Here is a 13,901-nt window from a genome sequence, read left to right as displayed (position 1 = left end):
CTGCTGAGCAACGGGAGTCGGGAGAGGACAATCTGTTCACAGGAGGAAGCGCAGTTCCTCAATGGTTGGAAGCTTCTGACAGTCAACATGTTAATCGCTGCTGGCGAAGCAGTAAGTGACAATGTAACACTGTCAGACTGGGTATAAACCTACTCATTATAAAAGTTGTATTCTGAACATCCACATCAGAAACGTTAGTTACTATTTTTATTTCTAATCATACATCTATAGCCTTGTTAAATTCATGGTATATCTCGAGTGTTTTCATCTTGTCACCCTGTAGTGGTCACAGTGCCACATGGTTTTCATAGTACTGCCCTACTAGCCAGTAGACAGTCAGCTAGCCTCAAATTCAGTCTGTATCATTTATTAAAAGGCCAAAGAACTTGATAATGCTAAGGGCACAACTGATGTAATGTCCCTACATCCGCTGGTGGCCGCTAACACCTGCTAACATCTACTGGTAGTTGGTAACTTGAATTGAGCAGAAGACCTTTAAACAAGTTTGTGGAATGCAACGCTTTAAAGGACCCATCGTATGGAAATTCCCCTTTTGTAGTGCTTCTACACGTTAATTTGGGTATCTGGCATGTCTACCGTCCCAAAAACTCTGGACAAAAACAATTCCTGCGACTTGTTGTGGTTCCCCTATGTCCGAAACGATACGCTAGAATGCGTCAAATGGGATTACGACCAAAACGTACGTAATTTCGCACCATACCCATGTAGGGAGTCTCGCTACATGGCCAAGTTAGCCCAGCTCCGGTCAGCACTTGCTCGCGAGCTAACGGGCACTCAAATCAGGTCAATCTGAGGAGGGCTGTTTTAGACAGGGTAAAAAGGGGCTGTTTTTAATGATCCTTGTGGTATTTTGACAAAAGTATGTTACAGACATTTCATTAAGACCCCAAAGAACCATATCAACTGTGGTAAAATGGGCATACGATGAGTCCTTTAAATTCTTCAAGCTGGCTTTAATGCAAAAGCATTTGAAATACTCTCGGTAAGTACATTCAATCTACTATACTTTAATCTTTTACTTAATGTTTTATTCATTATCATATAAATACTGATAATAATTTTATCATTAATTGTATGTAGTTGTTGACTATATATAAATATGGACAACAAATCTCCACTTCCTTTCATTGTAGAAAAAAACAAGCCAAAATATCATTAGCATTAATTAAGCTTTATTTATTTATTTTGTGTTTATCTGGTCTTATACAATGGATCTAAATCCAAGAGAATGTTCTCCTTGGACGACAAACAGTCCTTGACCTTAATGAATCTGTTCGCATGATCATGAGCTAACAAACCAAATACTGGTTAAGCCAGTGATAATGACATTTAAAGTACAGTACCTACTTTTACTATGAAGTTAAAGAACATAAATGCTGCAGATTCAATATTTCATGAAATAGGTCTGTGCAGGGTTACTGGTGTTTGCTAAACAACTGTCAATATAAAACATAATACTCAGCTTCATGGCCTTGGTCATTCACCCCTAAAATAATAATCTCTATGATGTTTTCTATTTGTCCACTTTGTGTCAGGATATGTGTCTTCTCCCAATCATGTTAATATGGGTTTATCATGAGAGGAAACTTTGAGACATACTGCGATATATTTAAACACGATAAGTTGCCACTGAACAATAAAGTTAAGAATCATTTACACTATAGATCATGCTAATTGGGATAAGAAGACAAGTGAGTATGATTCTAATCTGTGTGTGTGTTTGTGTGTGTGTGTGTGTGTGTGTGTGTTTGTTTGTTTGTTTGTTTGTTTGTTTGTTTGTGTATGTAGTTGTGTGTGTGTTTGTGTGTGTGCGTGTGTACGGTGTGTTTGTGTGTGTGTGTGTGTGTGCGTGCGTGCGTGTGTGTGTTTGTGTGTGTGTGTGAATGTACAGTAGACAGGTATTACATTGGAAATTCTTTCCAAACTTATCTTTGGCACTCAGCTGTAATCAGTAGTTTGATGATGAAGAACCAGAATAACTCTGAGAGCACAAAATGTGGTTGCCTGGAAATAGACCATGTGTGGCTGTGTGGTCTTCGACTGTTTGTGCCTGTCTGACTCTGGAAAGCCAAGTGGGCCATCTATCGCTTCTGTTTTTACACTGATTACGACACTGGTGAGGCACACGAGTTAAGGAACATTTTAAGGACTTAATAGATCACTTACAGATGCACACTGGCAGGTATAACATAAATTACATTACATTACAACAAAGTTTTCTTTCTAAGTGGGTTTATTTTTAAACTACAATTTTTTTTTAAGATCTGACAACACATAGCAAATATACAGTGTGACACACACATTTATCTTTCAAAATTTAATAAATAGTCTCAACAATAATGGAGCCACACTCAGTAGCATTTCTAACTGAAATGACAGACAGATATTCTAAAACAAAATCAAAATAATTGGATGGAAAAGGAGAAACCCAAGTCGTCAGTGTCCAACCGACCATCTCCACTTATTGGCTGGCCGGCACCATGTTTGATATTAGTGGGTGTGAAGGAGTGTGAGAGAGGAAAAAGCTACTTCTGGGTTTTGAGGCTGTAAAAAGATAGCCTGACGTTGTCATACTCACAGTTCTAGTCAGAATGTGAGTCTGATACCGCTCCATTGGGCTTTGATTATGGGGCGTGTTTCAACCGAACCAGAAGAAAAAAAATGCCTCTTGTCTCAATTTGATAGACCTACAACCAATCAGAACAACGTAGTATGTGACGTATGTTAAGCATTGTTAGTTATTTACTAATGCCGGGTTCACACCGGACGCTGAAGCGATGCCAAAGGGAATTTTAAGCGCAGCGCCAAGCCTTAAATAACAGCTGGCTCCCATCCACTCCCATGTTAAACCTTTGTGCGGGTCACACCAGAGGCTGAAGTGCCGCGCTGGCCAAGGCTGCCTCGCGCCGTGCAGCGATCGTTTCGCCGTCGAGTTTATTTTTTGCACTTGACGAGAGCGTATCGCGACAAGAAACACACTGAAAAATGATTTTAAACGATATTGATGACATATTTTATGATATAAATTATCAAATATGCATCCCATACTTTGAATTCCCCTTCTGTTGTCCTGGAGTTTTAATTTTACCAATGACATTATTAAATGTCCCCCTCTGCCCATCCAAATACAGCCACACAAGCAGTGATAAAGATAAAAAGAGAGAGGGGGGGGCTACGTATGCTCCACATAGGCTTGAGTGGAGAATACGTAATTTACCCGACACCCGACATTTAACGGAGCAAACAGCGGAGAAGTTCTTCAACATGGATGACTTTAAATTAATAATTGAAGTGGAGAAGCACAGTGAGTTGTATGATCCTCGGAACATGGTGTATAAAGACAACACCAAAAAAGACACATGTTGGGACGCTGTTGCTTAATGTTGGAGCAACAAGTAAGTATATGCTTTTATACTTTTATGTTATTAGCGCTGCCCGGCGGTTCAGCGTCGCTTCAGCGTCCGGTGTGAACAGCCAAGCGCCAGCGCGATAGGGATTAGCGCAGCGCTTTGGCGTCGGCTCCGCGTTCTCTGTTCCTCTTTCAAAATGAATGCACTGTCGATGTCTTCTAAAACAGACTCAATGGAAGCATCTACACATCTTTGCTCTCCAGCGGCAGGCATGTTTGTTGAAAACAAATTCAACACAAGCGCACTTTGATGACGTGGTTGATTACGTTACTGTTGATCATTTGTCCATTATCGTATAAAGCCCGCCCTGACAATCTGATTGGTCCGAACAGTTCCTGTTCGGGCATAATTTCTCCCCAACGGAGTGACTCCAGACGGAACTTCCCGACCTCAAATGTTGTGGGCGGGGCTAAGTTCGTCTGGCATCCAGGCTAGTAAAAAGAGGCATTTCAATCTAAATCATTAAAATGAAGGTGGTATATGTCCCCTTTGGCTTTTCACTATTTTGGCCTAAAACTGAACCATCTTTATTTCATTCTAAATAATATTTGTTGTCTGGGCAGAGAAAAGCACTTATTCAAACCTCTACATGCTCCGTGTAGACAGGCGGCATTGACCTTGACCAAACCCACAGCTGAACCTTCATCTCAGCTCTAGTTATAATTAAATCCTCTAAGGCTCATTTTAAGATAACTCAGCGACAGGTAGAACAGACATGTGGGTGGTCCGGGGTCATGGGTCAGCTCAGCCAGTGACACTGATAAGCTCCCATCACGTCACTGTGTCATATTAGACGTCTTCACTGGGCAAACCATAACCAGCCAATAACTGACTTATTCAGCTGGATGATTAGAGTCTTTATTACCCTAATATGAGGCAGATGCACACTGAGGGTTGTGTTTTGTTACATCAACAATTCTGCTGGTTAATCGGTGCATATTAATGGTGTATGGTTTCAAATATAACACCTTGTTTATTGTGTTTCATTAAATCCTGCTTATGTGAAAAATGTCACTAGTACCTTCTGTTCCCCTGGACTACCACACCACTCTCTCTCCTCCTGCCAGTATTCTGGCTGTGAAACCTGAGCCAGGGGCCAAATATAGCCCCACACAGTGAGCGGATAGGGACCGGGACAGATGGGACAGCAGGCCACTGCAGTGACAGTTCGCAATTGGACCCTGAACCTGAGAGGTCCTGCCGACCGTCTGACCAATAAGGACGCTCTTCCAGGAAGAGAAGCTTCTTTTTTGGCTCATTCTTACAAAATAACACGATAAACCTGGAACCACAAAATCCAGAGAGAGTTTGGACAAAAAGCCCGGCTTAAGGTGAGTTTTCCATTTCTTCTTGTTGATACTCTCAGCTGCTTTCTATAGTTTGGTGCCAAATTAATTATCTAAACTATGAATTAGGATCTCATGTAACCTGACAGACATTTTAATCATAGTCTTCATATGGGCTACATCAGCCCAAACATTGTGTGAAGCTTTGAAGCTGTCATGTTTTTAAGTACACGTCTGATTAATTCTCAATTAAATGTCTGTTTATATTAAATATTTGAAGGTTTAGTAAATCAAGGACATGATATGAAGTGGTGGAAACTGTAACAGCGCTGACAGTCATTAACATTTTGTCAATCAGTCTCAAATTTTCCACATTCATATTTAATCAGCCCGGTGCCGTCGTGCATGTTCTCCTTAGACAATGGGATGTCTGAAGGACAATGTCTGGGTTTAATGCTTGAGCCCGGGTACTGTCAGTGAACGCTTTTGCATGTCCAGTCTTACCTGTGAGTGTGTTCGAACGCAGGGACCGAGTTTAGAGGGTCTGTGTCCTGGGCTGAGGGTGGGTGGGGTTGCAGTGCTGCTGTGAAACATAGCCCAGGAGATTAAAAATAACAACAGCTGGTCTTCAGGACACCATGAGGCGCCGAATGTGTATCGGCACCAATAGTTTGTCGTGTCAAGACTTCAGAGATCACAAACACTTGTGACCTATATTACTGCTGATTTTAAAAGTTAAACACTTACATGTTAATAGAATCAAGTGTTATGAATGTGAAGCCCCTCCTCCCCTGTTTACAAAAAAGCACGGCTATATTCGTACATGAATGTATTCTTTCTAAGAATTAATCAAAAAATATGTAGTTAGATATATATTTGATCCATTACCGTTATGTTTCCATCCGTGTTGAGAATAATGGGACTGTTGAGCCTTGACAGAGGTATGCAGCTGTTTGAGATTCTAGTATTTATTATGTTAATAGGTCTTAAAACATCTGTTCACTGACTGTTTCTCTCCTTTGGTACAAAGCAGTACTTCTGTCCATGCTAAAAAAGAATCAGTCATCCATGCATCCATTATTTACCACTTATTATTTGAAAAAAGAATCAATCAGTTCACAGAAATTAAATCGGTGACTTTGGACCATTCTGCAAAACTATTAGCTGATTATTTAAAAAGCAATAAGAGGCTTTATCCATTAATCGTGTAATTAATCTAATAAAGGAAAGTTTTAGCAGTGTGATGGGTTAAAATGTTCTCACACAGACAGAGCGAGTAATGCCAGTCATGTTGACTATGACCTCAGTAAAGGCCTTTGCTAATACCGACCAACTGTGTCTGACTCATCCTGCCAACTCTGGCTGCTCTAGGGAGAGTGATGGTCCACAGTGTAAACATGTGTCATTTTGATGGCTAATGGAAGTTGTTTTGAATTTTAGGATGCAGGACGGGAGTTGGAACCATCCACTCCCCTTCTCTCCGCTGCTAAAGGACTCAGAAGCTGGCGGGGCATTGGAGGGTGATGGAGGCGTGTTTTCTGAGGCATCCTCCGATGGGGAGCTCTACCTGGACACTGTGGCAGAGCAGGATTCTGGAGACGGGGACTTTGCAGATCTCACTGCCTTCTTAAGTGCAGAAGAGATTAATCATAGTCTGGACCTGGCCCGGGAGGCCTTTGGTGATCCATATGCATGTGAAGATCCATGCGCCTCTAATCCCACACCCAAGGAGCAGGCTCTCCAACCAATGCTCCCCCCTGCTGTGAACACCCAGACCACTGAAAACCTCACCAAAAGCTCAAACGTACAACACCAGACCAAAGCCCCCGTCCCAGATGACAACGGAGCAGGTAGAGTCTCCTCTGGCCAGAACACTGTCCTGAGCAAACCTGTAAAGGTGTCCAGTGAGGCTCCGTCCTCTGCTCAGAAGGTTGTCCGCCACAAACCCCTCCAAACACTTTATAAGCAGGATAAACCCAGGCTTGTTCATGCAGACCTGGAGCTGAATGATCGGGTGTCTTCAGCCACAGAGTTCTGTAGCCGAGCCGCCACGTTCATTGAGGAGCTGTCGTCCATTTTTAAAGGTTCTGCTCACCTGGAGCAGCAGATGGAGGACGACTCCTCCTCTCCTGACAGTGGCTATCTGTCTCCCAGGAGCCAGCGGCCAGTCCCTCAGGGCTCCGTCCCTGCTCCCCCTCTGCCTCCTGTCCAGCAGGAGCAGACACAGTGCAACCAGACAGACACGGGCCCTCAGCCTGGGGGCCCGGTGGGAGTCACAGCTGCAGCAGGGTACCAGCACTCTGGAGCTCCAACCACAACCGGGCCCCTGTCCCCTCCTCAATTCCTCCAGAAGCTGAAGAGTCAGGAGGTGGCAGAAGGAAGCCCCATCCGTCTGGAATGTCGAGTGACTGGAAACCCCCTCCCACTCATCAGGTAAAGTTAACCTGCTTTTTATGACTTTGATGTGAACAATGTGAGATTTGACATCTTTGACATCTCAAAACAGTTTCTGGGAAAAACAACATAGCTAAATCACTACATAGAGAGACTCGAGTAGATAATAATTGAAATATTGTCAAATGAATAATACACCTTTATTTGTTTGTGTTACAAAAATATACAGGTTTTATCAAAATGCATTTTGTTGCTGTTCCAGTGAGCATTGCAGTGAAGAATGCTTTCTCGTCTAAGTCCTCTATTAAGCCAGTATTCCAGTATTGTTTGAGGTGAAATGATTTACAGTGAAAATATAGAAAGTAAATCCTGGGGGAAATGAGATAAAAATGAGAATGTAGCGATGACTGTGGTAATCTATACTTAATAGCTGGTTATTTTCAAATCTGAATTTGTTTAATTTTAATTTGATCTAGTTTGTATTATTGATGTATTCATTTTAAATGTTTTAATCTCTGTAAGTGTTTGCACATTTCGTAGTTGATTCATTAATTGATTATTGGCTTTCATGTTCGAGATTTTCACCACATTACGTTTATGAGGGAATTGTTTCCTTACTCATTTTCTCATGTCTTGTATTCAGTTTGTTGGCGAACATCATTTGCTTTCACCAGGGTCTGATCTGGTTGAATTTTCTCAAACTCAATGCTGCTTGTGTCGATGTGACAGCAGCAGTTCACACACAACAAAAACGTGTCGTCGTAGGAATCCTGTAGTTTTTCATAGTTTTGACAGTTGTTGTTGAGTTGTTGACTCTGCTGGCCAGGTGGAGGTGGGACTCTGTGTAAAGCAGCTCTCTCTCTCTTTGCTGTTAATTTGTTTATGATGTGTTCAGCAGTCTGGGCTCCATCTCTCTGATACTGAAAAGCATGGACACTACTTCAGTTTGTTCAGACATGTTTAGGGGGCAGACATTTATAATTGTGTATAATTTAGAGACAGACCAGGAATAATTGTGTAACCATCACATTTGAGCTCTGTCAGACTTGTTGTTATAATGAAAATAATAATAATAATCACATAACAATAAACATATAATTACACAACAGAACTAAAAAGATTTCTACAAACATTGTTAACAAACAGATGACATTGCATCAAACATTTAAAAACAAGTGGCTGCAGTGGAATTCCTTTAAAATTCAGGGCTTCGACCACACTTGGCGGAGGTAAGGCCATTGCGGCATTAGAGTGTCATTCTGGTTAGTCATGGTTTTAAGATATGTGTCTCAGATTTATGTTGCCACCAATACAATGGAGCGGTATGGAATTTTACTTGTGGTCCTTACAGTATTAAATAAATTCAGTTTAAAATTGGCATCATCTTCTCTTTCTAATATATGCACTGCTGCTACCCTGGGTGATCCACTTAGCACAATTATATTAATATTTAATGGGACTTTGTGTTTGGTTGAAAGTTGTGTTGAGAACAAACTATGCAGAGACAATGCTGCTGAATGTTTTAAATTAAAAATGAAATTTTAACTGCTGTAAAACAATAAACAAAATTCCTTTTACTGCCATTGCATTAAATTTATAATTGAAAAGTCTATTACACCAAAACTGTTCTCATAACAAGGTTGTAGTGGGGTTAGGGAAAAAAAGGTCCTCTCGTATTTGAGCTGAAAAAAAGTTGAAGAAAAATGATTCTCCAGGTCCAGTTTGAATCCAAGATGTTCAATGAACCTGACCCACGAACACACAGACCTACACTATAAGAATAGCCCTTTATATCACAGTGTCGGTGATGCTGAGCAGACCCAGTGTCAGGATCCAGCCTCTCTGGCCTGGCCATTGGCGATAAGGAGAGTGAGGTGCTCGGCAGCCGGGGGTGAGAGGAACCCATGTGTTGACAAGCAGAGCAACCGGTTTTTGACTTGTGGGGGGGTTTCCACTCTGTGTACCTACATGTATCTATTGGTACCTGAGCAAGTTGTCAAATTTATACCTGGATGAACTGTTATTCCTGTGGAGAGGACATCACCCGCTGTCCCTGGTTATTTGCACCAGTTCATCAGCAAACTAAAAATACACTCCTCTCTTGTTTCTAGATATGTTTGCCTCACAGATCAGTGGAGTTGTTTGCTGTTTACTATAGAGACATACCTGAACAAGTATTTCTCTACTGTATTTGGTTGTGATGACTTCAGTGGTATGAGGATGGCCTCCCTGCACACTGTGTGTTTTCTTTTTCTCCTCTTGAAACATTACAGGCTGAATTTCCGTTTCACTTTTTAAACATACATCGACTCAGTCAGTCCCTTTAAATTCATTCAGGCGCCAAATCTCACGCATTTCATACAGACGATGAATTATTTGCTTGGAGAACGATGAAATGCTGAAGAGCTGATCTTCTCCCTGATCTTGATCTGCACCAAAATCGATTAGCTTCTTCCGTGACCCATAGCATATCCTTACACTAAGTTTCGTGGAAATCTGTCCAGTTGACTTTGTGTGATCTTTCTCACTAACAAACAAACAAACAGACAAGGGTGAAAACATAACCTCCCTGGTGGAGGTAATGGTTAAAACCTTTATACTCAGAATAGCTGCTTTAAATTACTGCTAAACTCTTAAATTAGCTGAAACTGTCCAGCGCTGCAATGAATCATTATTATAGTGAAACTAATTTGCCAAAGGTTACCCTTTTACATTGTGCATATGTTTCCCTTTATGTCAGAATTACCTTGTGAAACCTTATGATCTTGCCCAGCATTTGAAATAATGTGCGTTTAACTAGTCCTCATCCTGACTCCGTTTATTATACTACAGCCTCCTGCGGAGTGAGAGAGTTTCAGTTTCAGTGCGTTTCGAGCACGCGCTGCATTTTTAGGTGTTTGTGTAATCAGAGGACATAAAGACAGCGACCCAGGACGTGTATCTCCCCAGTGGGCTGTGAGGGGCCTCTTCTGTAGCTGTATAAATAGTCTTCAGGCAAACAGGAGCCAGGCAGAGGAATGCAGGCAATGCAATGACAAGGCGTTTTTGCTCACCAGGCTCAACATCTCCCCACACCTTCTTGGGGAAGAGGAAGGTGTGGAGCCGCGGGCACTACATGTCCTGTATCAGAGAAAACGAATAGACCGCTGAGAGGAGTGATGTGGAAAATGAAAGTGTAGAACAATGCACTTCTCCTTGTAATTTAATTATCTACGTATAGTTTACAAGTGTCTGTAAAAGTTGAAAGGTGAATTCAGTTGTTACCTCGGTGCTTAGGTGGATTAGGCAAAAAACACTTGACAGATTTCCACGAAACTTGGTGTAAGGATGTGGTACAAGTCAGGAAAGAACCTGTTATATTTTGGTGGGGAACCAGATTAGTGGCAGATTTGTTTGGTTTCGCTCATCATTGTCAAATAGGGAGTTTTCCAAAGTTTTTTTTTTTTATGATACTTTTTGATGAAACCAGGCAAGTTGAGGGGAATGCTATTTATGATCCACATAAGTTAGTTGGTTAGTTAAACTTTGTTTCAGACTCTTGGTCCATAGCAGTATAGATATAGATAAAAACACATTCTGATTTTTGTTCCAATGCTCCCAAAAATTAAAAAAAACAAGTCAAGTGAATTTAAATGTGGTTTCATGAGGGGACTTTTGGGCCTTGGCGGGTTATGTGCCCTACTGATTGACATTTTAGTTGCTGAATGACATGGAAGGATATTGGGACTGGTTGCAGAATTGTTTGTGTGCTGAAAAAAAGTGACTGTCGACTACTTGCTGTGTACACTAGAGGGCAGCAAATAATCTATTACACAATATATAATTGTATGTCCCCGAGAAGCTTCTTCTGGAGAAAAAAATATATGTAGAGATATGTACAGTTGCAAAGATAGATTAGCAGATGTAATAGAAGTTGGAGATAAAACTCAGTGTTTTTTCTGCTGGACTGTTAGTTGTGTGAGATGAATATGCAGTATAAGTGAATGCAGAGGTTCCTGAGGATCACATCCCTCTGCTCTGCGTAACTGTTAAATCAACACTGATGAATCTGTTGGTGTATTTCAAGACCTTTTCATCCTTTTCACAAATCTGCATCCTTCCTACAACAGTAACCACATGCTCAAACATGCTTGTATGTTGTTCACACTCATGTCTAAAATTTGCACCCACTGAGCTGCTTGTAAATTAAAGCAGTGTGTCAGCTGGACGTGACTGACTATATGCTGTGTGTGCTCTTTTCTGTGCGTCTCGTGGTTACACACATCACCCATGTACTATATGCATGTTTCTTATATGCTCCTCTGGAAAGTTAATGGCTTCCATTCACCCTAACAATCTGCCCTTGAGAGCTGTTATTGGTATGAAGTATGCCGATGTGTGTGCATGCATGTTTCCTTTAAACTCTTACAAAGGCTGAATGCCTGATTTCCATTAAGTGTTAATTTCCCATGGGCAGCGTCTTTGATGCAGCTGCCAGTCTAAGCAGGTGATGCACCTCCTCACCTCCGTCTCAGCTCTCTCAGGCTAATGAGTTCCTGCTGAGCCAATGCCAGCTTTCTGCACGGCCAGTGAAAGAGGCATTCCTCATGGTTGGGCGCTGGGCGCGGCGCTCTGTGGTCAGCCGCAATTTGTCTCGGCCGGAGAGTCTTATGGCACTGAAGGCCTGGTATTCTTCAAAATGTCCTCACGCTCCCCGCGCACACAATGTTTTATGCAGTGCTCTGTATATAATGATGCATCTCTGGTATTGGGTTGGTGTGCGTGAGTTGTATCCTTGTGGGAACCACTTTGTGCATTTTTGCAGTCTGAGGTCATTTCGGCCTTTCTTTACTTCTTCAGGAAGCTATAGTTTTGGGTAAAGATTTGCTGTTGGCATGAAAGAATAGTGTCAGACCGTTGTGTGTGTGTGTGTTTGTGTTTGTGTGTGTGTGTGTCTGTGTGTGTGTGTATGTGTGCCTGTACTTATATATTTGTGAGGACAATTTTGAGCATAGACCTTTACGGAGTTGAGACATTTTTGGAAAGAGAGGACATTTCTGGTCCTCATTTTTTCAAATACTTGTTTGAGGGCTAAGACTTGCATTTAAGGTAAGGGAGAGAATTAGATTTAGGATTAGTTGTGATGGTTATAGGTAAAGGGGGTGGCAAATGCATTATGCCGATGAGTGCCCTCACTATAGAAGTAAAATAATGTGTGTGTGTTTCCATGCTAAAGAGAGCATTTCTAAACATGAGTGATGGTGTGAGGTCTGGTTGTGCACAACACCAAACACGCTGCGGGCGCCTGATGACTGATTTCTCACTATTTCAGTGCACTGCAGAGCAGACAGAGAAAATCTATCTCCAATTGTGGCGTGCTCAGCAAGCTATTTTAGGCATTTTTGTCTGATGCTCTTCTATGTCATTACCCTGCCGCCATTTCAAAACTTGACTTGGGGTTGAATGAAGAGGAAAAGGCTGTTGTAGAGAGCAGCCATGGACTTTTGGTTTCAACCCAATGCACAAAACCACAGGGGAAACTTTTGGAAGATGAGAAGCTGCTGAAGAATTCTGTGAAATCTACACAAAGTGTCTTCAACGTCAGGAGGAGTCGACATTCCTTGAGTTGATGATGGAATTTGTTGTCAAATACAAAGTATGATACTTGTTTGATCAAACACACATTAAATGACACACATGTGAACTAGTTCATGTATTTTGCAAACAAATCTTAATATTTCCTGAATTGTCTTATTTTATTTCCCTGGGGACTTGTTCTAATCAAACTCTAAACTCTTTCACTACAAGAATACAAAGGGCTTCACCCTCTAATGTACATAGCTCAAACACTGAATAAATTCATCGTTCTACAGCCCAAAAATTTCAATTAAAATATGAGAGTTAAGTTTAGTTCAGTTTAGTTTAGTGAGGAAGTGCACAAACATTTTACTTTTGTAAAAGTATAAATAATAGACAAAAACATTGTCAGGTAAAAGTAAAAGTATCACATTAACTTTTCTACTTGAGTTATGTTATTGAGTAATGAGGTAGTATTTGCTTTAAAAGCACTAAAAGTCCAAAATATCTGGTGTTTCTTAACCAGTGATGCTGCTGCTGCAGGATGTAGTGGAGTAGAAAGTACTAAAAAATACAATGTACGGATACATGAAAAATGTACTAAAGTAAGGTAACTAAGTAAATGTACTATATGTCCAAGTCACTGTTACACGATGTTGCCATTGTCAGTTTTTGGATGACAAAAGTCTCGAAGAGAATAAAAAATATTCTCAACGTTAAACAAAAAAAAACAAATAAAATGTTTTAGGGATCATTTACAGTCATAAAATCACATAAGAAAACTAATTATAATGTCAAATGATACTGTCTCTCCTTTGCTTGTCTGTACATGTGTGTAATGCCAAACACATCACAGCACAAACTAACTTATAACTCGTAACTGTTAGTGGAGAATAAGTTGAACTGATCTCTGACATTTATACATTAAAGATAAAAGTAATTTTTCAACATTTTAGTATTAGTATTAGTGTGTCATTTAGTTTTATACAGTTTTAGATTGTAAAAAAGAAAATGGACACCATGCATAGGTTTGCTCACACCAAGAGATTCTAGCACTCGTATAACCTATACCAGGGTCTTAGATCTTATTTCATCATCATCCTCATTAGGAAAGGCAAAGTGATTCAGATTTCCAAGGTCTATAAACATGGTCTGTGTTCTTGGCAGAAAGTAGTCACCATACCAGCTAACCAGTAGCCCTTCCTCCTACATCGTGTGAAACAGACTGGGTATG

Source organism: Pleuronectes platessa, chromosome 9, assembly GCF_947347685.1.
Source record: "Pleuronectes platessa chromosome 9, fPlePla1.1, whole genome shotgun sequence".
Taxonomy (NCBI): Eukaryota; Metazoa; Chordata; class Actinopteri; order Pleuronectiformes; family Pleuronectidae; genus Pleuronectes; species Pleuronectes platessa.
This window is presented reverse-complemented; position numbering follows the sequence as displayed.